This window comes from Acanthopagrus latus, chromosome 6, assembly GCF_904848185.1.
Source record: "Acanthopagrus latus isolate v.2019 chromosome 6, fAcaLat1.1, whole genome shotgun sequence".
Classification (NCBI taxonomy): domain Eukaryota; kingdom Metazoa; phylum Chordata; class Actinopteri; order Spariformes; family Sparidae; genus Acanthopagrus; species Acanthopagrus latus.
In genome coordinates this window covers 25,065,895-25,074,652 of record NC_051044.1, presented here as the reverse complement: position 1 = coordinate 25,074,652, position 8,758 = coordinate 25,065,895, and the positions used below count along the sequence as shown (strand labels likewise).

The following is an 8,758-nucleotide window of genomic DNA, read 5'->3' as shown; positions in this document are numbered from 1 at the left end:
GAAGCTCAAAATTTATCACAAGTCTGTTTTTTATAAATGACACCCAAGTTTCTTAAAAAAAAAAAACAACAACTACTCAGGTGAACTCACTGTCCACTGAGCAGCAATCAGACAGAATTAGTGATTAATCAATACCCATAGTGAAACATATTTCAGTGTAAATATTGGACTAACATTAACGAGGTGACCAGAAACACAACTCCAAACGAAATTGCCTAAAGAGGACTGTTAACCAACATCTCCACCAACTTTTTAAATGCCAATTTTGTGTTTGCAGCTTGTAAAAAAAATGGAAATACAGCCTTAATTTGTGAGAAGTTGTGTCCATGGTTGTGGTGGTATTATTAGAGGTTTTGGCAGTATGGAAGAAACTGCACACAGCTGTCTAAACCAGTATCATCCATCACACAGCATAAATGCAAATATAAATCTAATACAACTATAAATGTAAAGGCCTCAACAGAGTAAGTCTGTCTGATATCAACAGGGAGGTTATTCCAGAGGAATGAGGCACAATAGGAAAAAGGCCCTGAAGCCAGCTGACTTTTCAACTTGATGGAGAAGGTCTCCATTCTGAGAGTGTGGAGTGTGTGATGGGATATTTCAAATGAGACCTGACAGATATGAGACCATTTACAGTTTTAGCAAAACTGTGATCTGACATGGATATTTAGCCAATGAAGTGAGACTAAGGTTGGCGTAATATGGTCAAATGTTTTAGTTTTATTCAAGAGTGGAGCTGCAGCATTCTACTCTGTGGAAGATATTTATATATGAGGAAAGGCCAAAAATGAACTGACAATAAAAAGTCACCAGCTCTACTACGTAGGGCTCAACCTGTTACGTAAGTGGGACAGAAACAGGGAGAAAGTCTGCTGGGAGGAAGTCACTGCTGCTCCAGTTATGCAAACCTTCAGCCAATGCCAAATAGACTGGGCCGTCTGTGGGAGAAGCTTGAAAGTGGAACTACACTGAATAGGGTTTTGATTAATTAGAGCAAAAACATCCTTTCCCCACAACGGCCCATCCATCCGTCAGCAGTCTGGATGGTTCTCCACCTGCTGGTTTCATTCAACCACCTCGCTGAATTGGTTCAGAGCTTGACTGGCATCTTCAGGCATTCTTTGGAGCTCTCTAAGGGCAGTGGGAACAAAGCCACCAGGAAACCAAACGGCTGCAGAGGAAACACACAGTGGAGGGACACTCTAAAGGAAGAGAGAGAGAGAGAGAGAGAGAGAGAGAGAGAGAGAGAGAGAGAGAGAGAGAGATTGCATAATCAACTGCACAGGACATTACATGGCAACAAATTACATAGCAACAAATGAGAAAGCAGAATGTCCATCAGGAAAAAATTACACATAATTAGTTTGTGATCTCTGCCAAATAGGGTTGAGATGAAGCTGACAAGCGATATACATTATAACCCCTGCATCTTCCCCCTCAATCAGACAAACACAATTATACAGTCTAGATCATGGGGGTTGATTCCCTGTTTAACAAGTACTATCTGACGCTCTCAGGCAGAAACTGTCATAGACACGGTCAGGTTTATTCAAGACCTGGCAGCTTGAATAAATCCATTTTATCTGGGTTTCAACATTGTCTGAAACATTTGTTACAAAGGTTGAGTGTTTTTAGATAATTTAATGCTCAACTGTAACATATCTGAAGAGGCAAACCAAGTCACCTTTGGCACCTACATTACCCATGATGAAACTTAGTCATTGTATGACATCACTTGATCTATCAAATGCAGCTTTTTGTGAAAACACAAAAGGCTTTATACTACTTTTAAACATATGCAGCAGTGCTCTGTATCACACACACTAATGTGTAAGATTGTTGTTTTGCAGTGTAGTTATCCTTTAATTTTCCTCCTGAAAATCAAATAATTGTTGTGTTTGGTTGTCTTGTTAAGGTGTCTTTTAAAAACACTTACTTGCAATGCAAATGGTTGCAGGAACAAGTTGAACCAAGCGTCTCATTTTGCATCAGGCCCAAACTGTGTGGTCCAATTAGTACCCCTCAAATGTCTCAGTTCCGTCTATATTGTTAATTCTTTTTTCAATCATTGTTTGTTTTTTAAGTGTGTGTGTGAGTCTGCAGACATTATATACACACAGTGTCTTCACAACCTTGCAGCACCTCAGAACATTTTGCACCTTTCCTATCCCCTCCCGCGTTGTTAGTTCTCTGAACCACTCTCTGCCCGTTCATTATCAATGCACTGCTGATTAGCACATCGCCACAGAGAGCCGGTTGGCCATTCATTCAGGTTTCAATAGGAATGACGCAAATCCCTGACCTGTTCTGTGCCCTGTGGCCTGGACCTGCTCTCTTGGACTGTGGCTCTCTTGCCTCTACACACCACGGCTGGCACTCAGACAGGTCAGAACAGCTGACAGACGGCCAGGACCTCCGAATGTACCATAGGGGGCCCATAAACCTGCTGTAGTCCTCCTGAGGCTCGGCTGGCACAATATGGTGTTGATATGACCTTAAATATGTTACAAAAGCAGTGTTTTTATTACATAATTACCTATTTTGCTTCAGCTTGACCTGACAGAAACCTACTGAACCAAATCGCATCTATAAATGTCTGTTTCTGTTACCTCCTCAGCATTGCTGGTTAGCTTTATTACATCTACCAACTTTATTGGCCATAAACTACAGGCACTATACTGTTCAATTTTGTGTTTTGGGCTTTATTGCTTCCATAACATCATCTTCTTTCAGACTATTGGGGGAAAAAAACACACTAAAATACACATGTGGGCATTTATTTTAGTATGCAAATAAGTGCATACTTAATTATTGTCTAGTGCAGTACCATATGGTATACTATAGTAGAGTATAGTAGTGCATCATTTGCTTATTTGAACACAATTTCAGAAAACTCAGACGGATATCAAATGTATACACTGTTCAACTGTGGTGCCTTACCTAAAATGTAGGTGCAGCATTAAAACATTTCTGATGTTTGTATCTCTATAAGTTTATATTTATTCATTTCTTTATATGCACATAATGTACACACACACACACACCACATAAATTTGTTACATCTATCTTGTCATTATCCTGGCCACTTGACAAAATCTACATCCTTCTGTTCCAGCTACCTCCCACTTCAGTATTAAATATCCATCCGGATATATCATAGTAAGTATCATAGTATCATAGTTTTTTCACTTTCTCTTTATATCTGTTGTTTCCTTGAGTTGTTGCCATCAACTACATTTGATGATTTCTCTGAGGAGTCAGATCTTCATTTCACTTACACTTCAAGTGTAGCGGCAGTAGATCCTTTTAGAAGTTTACTGTCACGGGAACAGCATAGAGACATAACATGAAGCAACTTGCAGTGGTTTGATCAGAGGTGCAAAAGTGTGATCATGTGTCTTTAGAGACATATTTCTGTGAGTTGCTTGAACTCAGTAAATTACATTCTTCCAACTCATCATTTCAAGGCAAAAGACTTTAAGTTAAGAGGGCTTAATTTTATAAGTTTGGATATTGTCTAAAAAATATATACATTTTAAGTTTCATCAACCTGAAACAACTAAACACTCAACTAAAAGATGCAAAATAGCTACTTAAAACGAGGACTACTTGGGCTTGCACAGTGCCTGTACCTTATTACTAGTGCCCGTGATGGTGTGGCTGTGTTGCTCAGAGGTCTGTAGTGAGACTTGAACTCTGCATGAGTCCTGCCATCTACTGGCTGTTAAATGTACTACTGCTGTGTGTCGTCCCCTGAAAACAAAGACTACAGTGACATCTCAACAACCACTTTTACAGTTAGGCCTACAGTATTTTTGAATGATGTTCAATCAAATTAATGTTTCATGCTAATCATTCAGGCTTCATTCACAATAAATGTACAGTGTTCCTTGGATGGGTAATGCAAATCATGGCACACTCTGTGCTCTGTCTATAAGTGTGAGGTTAATGCTGCTCTGTATGACCTGCTAATAAAGAGAGTGACAAACATTTTTATCTCATAAAGCTGACAAGACGCTCATGACACAGAACAATTTATATCTGGTGCACATTAACACTTTGGTTTCTGCCCTCAAAATGTGCGCAACGATGGGCACGCCATCTGCCGAAACCCGGGATCGAACCAGGGACCTTTAGATCTTCAGTCTAACGCTCTCCCAACTGAGCTATTTCGGCTTCTCTATCGCGTCCCCCTGCCCACCAGAGGTCGTTCTAATACAGTATATTGTGTACTACAGGTACTATTGATATATATAAAGTAAATGTATAGTTTGAAATGTAGAGGAAAAAAACTCTAATATATGTGGACAGACTCCTGTTGCTCTTGTGTGGTGTGTTATGCTGTAGCACAGTCCCTCGGGGAAAAATCACATCTTTTCACACATAAGCCATATCTTTTTGTCCTGTTTTGGCTTTCAGGGGGAGTAGTACAGCATAGTCACATATGATGGTGCTGAAATCTCTCATTTTATGGTTTAAGTTTATGTTGCTGTCATGTCTTCCAGCACAATGCAATTTTCATTTAACCTTAAAGACATTCAAATCAAGACAGGCAGAAACAAGAAGTCCCCTTGAGCCCAGACTGAAGTTAATTCTACACTTGCAGATTTTTGGGAGATTTAAGGTAAACTGTTTCAAAAACAATGCATGAATAGCATGTTTCTAGCTATTAAAATGACATCATATGTCTTCAATTTAAGGAACGATTTTGGAAGATATGCTTATTTTGGATGCCTTGTTGAGAGTTAATGTACAGCAGAGTATTGATAGGCCTCATGTAAGTGAGTCAGATTTAATACCAGTAATGTTATTAAGCTGGCACCAGCTGTGGGTTAGCTTAACTTGGTAGCCTACAAAAACTGTAAACAGAGAAGCAACTAGCCTGCCTTTGTTAAAAGTTTTTATTGTTAGATGTTTGTATGGATTAAACAAAAAAAGATAAAACATGTTCACTGAGCCAATTTTGTTACCTTTGGACTGTTTCCCATGTTTCCAGTATTGATTCTAAACTAAGCTAACAGGTTAACATTACTGGCATTAGCTAACATTGATGTAGATTGATGGCTAAAATTCTAATTTGGCACAAAAGCTAAAAGTTAGAGGAAGGGTCATCTGTCTATCATTAATGTGATGCTCACCAGCATCATGTGCTGTGATCCTGGGACACAATGACAACACTGAAGGCCACAGAGTCCAACTCTGCAAGAAGCAGCGGCACTGGTTTAAAATAGACGTATGTGTAATATATTGACAGCACTTGATGAAAAGTGAAAATGAGGGTGAACCGTGTTAGTGATGACCCAGAACATCCATCAGATCTAATGTAAACATCCACCATATTCTGCTGGACTTACTCATCATCACTGACCTTGAGCTGTAATCTGAGAAGTTAGGATGTCCAAATCATTAAGTTCAGATCTCATGGAGCAAACAGACAGGGCACAAACTGGACAGAATATGGCCCAGATGCTGCCATACGTTTTCCCAGATGGTGAGAGAGCAGGCAGCCTGTGATTGAGGAGGTCATGATGCAGATACAGCATGTGTGGCAGATGCTGAGGAGAGGGCTCTACATTCATTTGTAGGCATCATCACTATCTACCCTACCCTACCAAAAGGTGGAGCAGTCTGGGCTCGTGACAAAGTTTAACATTCTAATTTTACAGTCTCTGTCGCTCTAACAATATGTAGTCGTTTGGAAGAGCAGCAAGAATTCAGATCAGCAGCAGGATGTGCTCAGCTAGTGCATCATCATATGAGATTCTATTTTAAGTACGTTACTCTACATTATCATCACGCTGTTTGCCTCACCGTGGGGTTTTCCCCAGATTCCTTTCAGTACATTTACCCTTTTACCTCTGCTTTAAGATGCTTTGCAGTTATATAATCAGCAACCTATTCTATACACAAGTGAGCCATGCAAAGAATGCGTATGAGTATCTGTTCCTTGCAGATATCTTCAGAGTTTATATAAAGTTGTTTATTCCATATTTTTATTAATGCATTTTAATTATATGAATATTTAATCTACTACTAAAAGAATGTAAACATATCTATGATAGAGGTAATATATTTATTAGAATGTCATGTGAATTAAATTAATTGAAAAAGGGTGTATCTTCATCTTCTTTTTGAATAATTATTCTGTTTTTTCAACCAAAATTGTGGAGATGTGGCAACAAACAATTCCTTTACAAGATTTCAGATCTGAGGTTACTTACAAGCAGAGTTTTTTTATTTTATTTTTTAACCAGCAGCTGCAAAATAACTGAGTCAGGAGTTGTGACTTTTTACTCCAGTGAGCGTCAGCCTTTCAGCATTTGTGCTCAGCGTATCCGTTCCGTAAACACGTGTAAAACCAAATTCCCTCAGCAAATACCTCCCATGAACTCATCCAGTACATCTTGTGCTTATCTCGTAATGCTGGTGACAGGATGCCGGTTCCAGACATTTGTCAGTAAGACTGACTCTGCATGTGTCCTCACAGCTTAATACTCCATTCACTTTTGGTTGATATCACTTTATGTCAATTTCAATCTGTCTGTACCCAAAAACTTTTTTACATTTATCGATTTCCACATTGTGGAGCACAAAATACATTGATGTTCTCTATTCATGCTGCGGAGAGTTCATGACAACAATTCTTTTCAGCATTAAGCGTCACCTCTGATCATCAAAGTGAGTGACCACCAGATCCATGATAAAGAAGCCAGAGATAGAAGTCACATCCTGTTTTTAGTGCTGTGCTTGCTTATACATATATAGGCTTGTCAGCATGTTCTTAGACTTAAAGGTAAACAGGAACCGTGGATGCCCAGAAATGTCCCAAAGTAAAAATAATAACAAAATGTTTCTGCTTAACTTCTGTCAATTCAGTCGTTTTTAAGCATTTTTTTTAAGCATTCACATTCTCTCCAATTTTGTTTCTGCAGATCAGTCCAACTGTGGAAAGTTTTTCCAGAACGCACTTCAGTTTAGTGGCCTTCTGAAGGGAGGTTGGACAGAAACAAGTTGGAAGTTGAATTTTCCGGGCAAATGCCAGGTATTTCTTGCTTGGCTTCTTGGTATTGCTTATTGAAAAAATAGAAGAATGACGTTATGAAATATTGTTTTTAAATGAATGTTGGGGTAATTATTTTGATAATTTGGGGTAATTCATTACTTGGTAATTAACATCTACTTACCATTAAATTTGCAGACATGTAAAGCATTACCCCTGTTTTTATTGCTATATATATTATATTCATTCTTTCATGCAAATGATTTACTCTATATCTTTATCTTAATTTAAATTATTTACTACTCTTACATTGTGGTATTATTCATTTAAATCCATTTTATTGCTTTGTATCTTTACTATCATATTTATTTTTTATATATAAATTAACTTTTTTTCTGTCGTGGAGGCTCTCAGCTAAAGTGGCTAAATACCACTGCAACAGTTCTTGACATTCTATGTTACAGCTTATTGATATGTGATATAAATCTAGATTTAAAAAAAAAAAAAAAAAAAAAAAATCGAAACCACAACTGCCGAAACCCGGGATCGAACCAGGGACCTTTAGATCTTCAGTCTAACGCTCTCCCAACTGAGCTATTTCGGCGCGTAGAAAGCCAGGTGCAATGTGACACTATAACGGCAGAGGTCCCCCTCGAGTTGTCCGAAATAGTTTAGATGTCATTAAATTACAGTAAGCACGCACAAATAACCACTAAAATCATTAAAGTAGTATAAGTTGTCCGATTGTTTTCGCTCGGTTAAAGTGATGCAGAATTACTTTTGTCCTACAGGCTTCATCCCACATAGATGACCTTCTTTTTCCCATACTGCAGAGGTCTGTAGCGCCTCCCTCCCACGCAACACGAAGCCCACGCAAAGTTGGCAAAAGGCATGCTGTTGGCAGCTTTCCGACTGGGAGGAGCGTGACATGAACACTGGCAGGTACTGTAGGTGCTCAGTGCCTACTGAGGGCACCCAAACTGGACAATGGATGTACTCACGGAACGAACAGCAGAGGATGGCTTCTCGCAGTCAAGCAGTGAAGTTTGACTCTTAACCATGCCAACAGCGACAAGACAGTGCTAAAATTAACACATACAAATTGCACCACCTACTCACTATATTACTGGCTGCTTTGTGCTCGTTATAAGTGCGCAAACAGTATATCATACGCAAAAGCTGTCGCTGTTCAAACACAGACTACAATAAAGAATTTGGAAATAGATGTCCAACACCAGTGTTTATTTATTGCAACAGTGTGTGGTTGTGTCAGTGAGGACTTGGTGTTCTTAAGCTCGGCAGTAGATAACGTTTGTCCCCTCAGGTACAGAGGGAATCATCATGTGAGCTATGCTTCTCATTGTGCTCATGCTGCTCCCCTCACTGCAGGCTTTCCTCTTAAAAATGCATTCATCACAGCTACGCTGGAGGACAGGGTTGTTGTCCGCATAAAGCCTGGTAACTCCAGGCCCCAGGCATGTTTCTCACAAGTATTTTTATTGTATACGCTGTTGTACTCAGTAACTTCAGCAGACAGCTCACATGAACAGACCTCAGTATTTCATATTTATTGGTATAATTCAACAATGCATGGTGATACATTCACATAAAAACAACACCATGGAGAAAACCTATAAAGATAGCATATTCTTGGTGTACACACAGTATAATATATCTTTGTGTATGTGTTTACATTCAAGAATGCATCACACTGTGTGCATGTGTATGTGTGTGAGAGAGGGAGAGAGAGAAAGA

General features: G+C 39.1%; 1 long non-coding RNA gene and 2 other non-coding genes across 3 annotated transcripts; 1 reads left to right on the top strand and 2 right to left on the bottom strand.

Moving 5' to 3' along the window:
- Positions 1-4,106: 4,106 nt before the first annotated feature.
- trnaf-gaa lies at positions 4,107-4,179 on the bottom strand. The gene has a single exon. It is a non-coding gene; the product is annotated as a tRNA-Phe (tRNA).
- A 249-nt stretch (positions 4,180-4,428) lies between these two features.
- LOC119021388 lies at positions 4,429-8,226 on the top strand. The gene is made up of 3 exons (XR_005075548.1): positions 4,429-4,627; positions 6,936-7,045; positions 7,795-8,226. It is a non-coding gene; the product is annotated as an uncharacterized LOC119021388 (long non-coding RNA).
- trnaf-gaa lies at positions 7,535-7,607 on the bottom strand. The gene has a single exon. It is a non-coding gene; the product is annotated as a tRNA-Phe (tRNA).
- Positions 8,227-8,758: the final 532 nt, after the last annotated feature.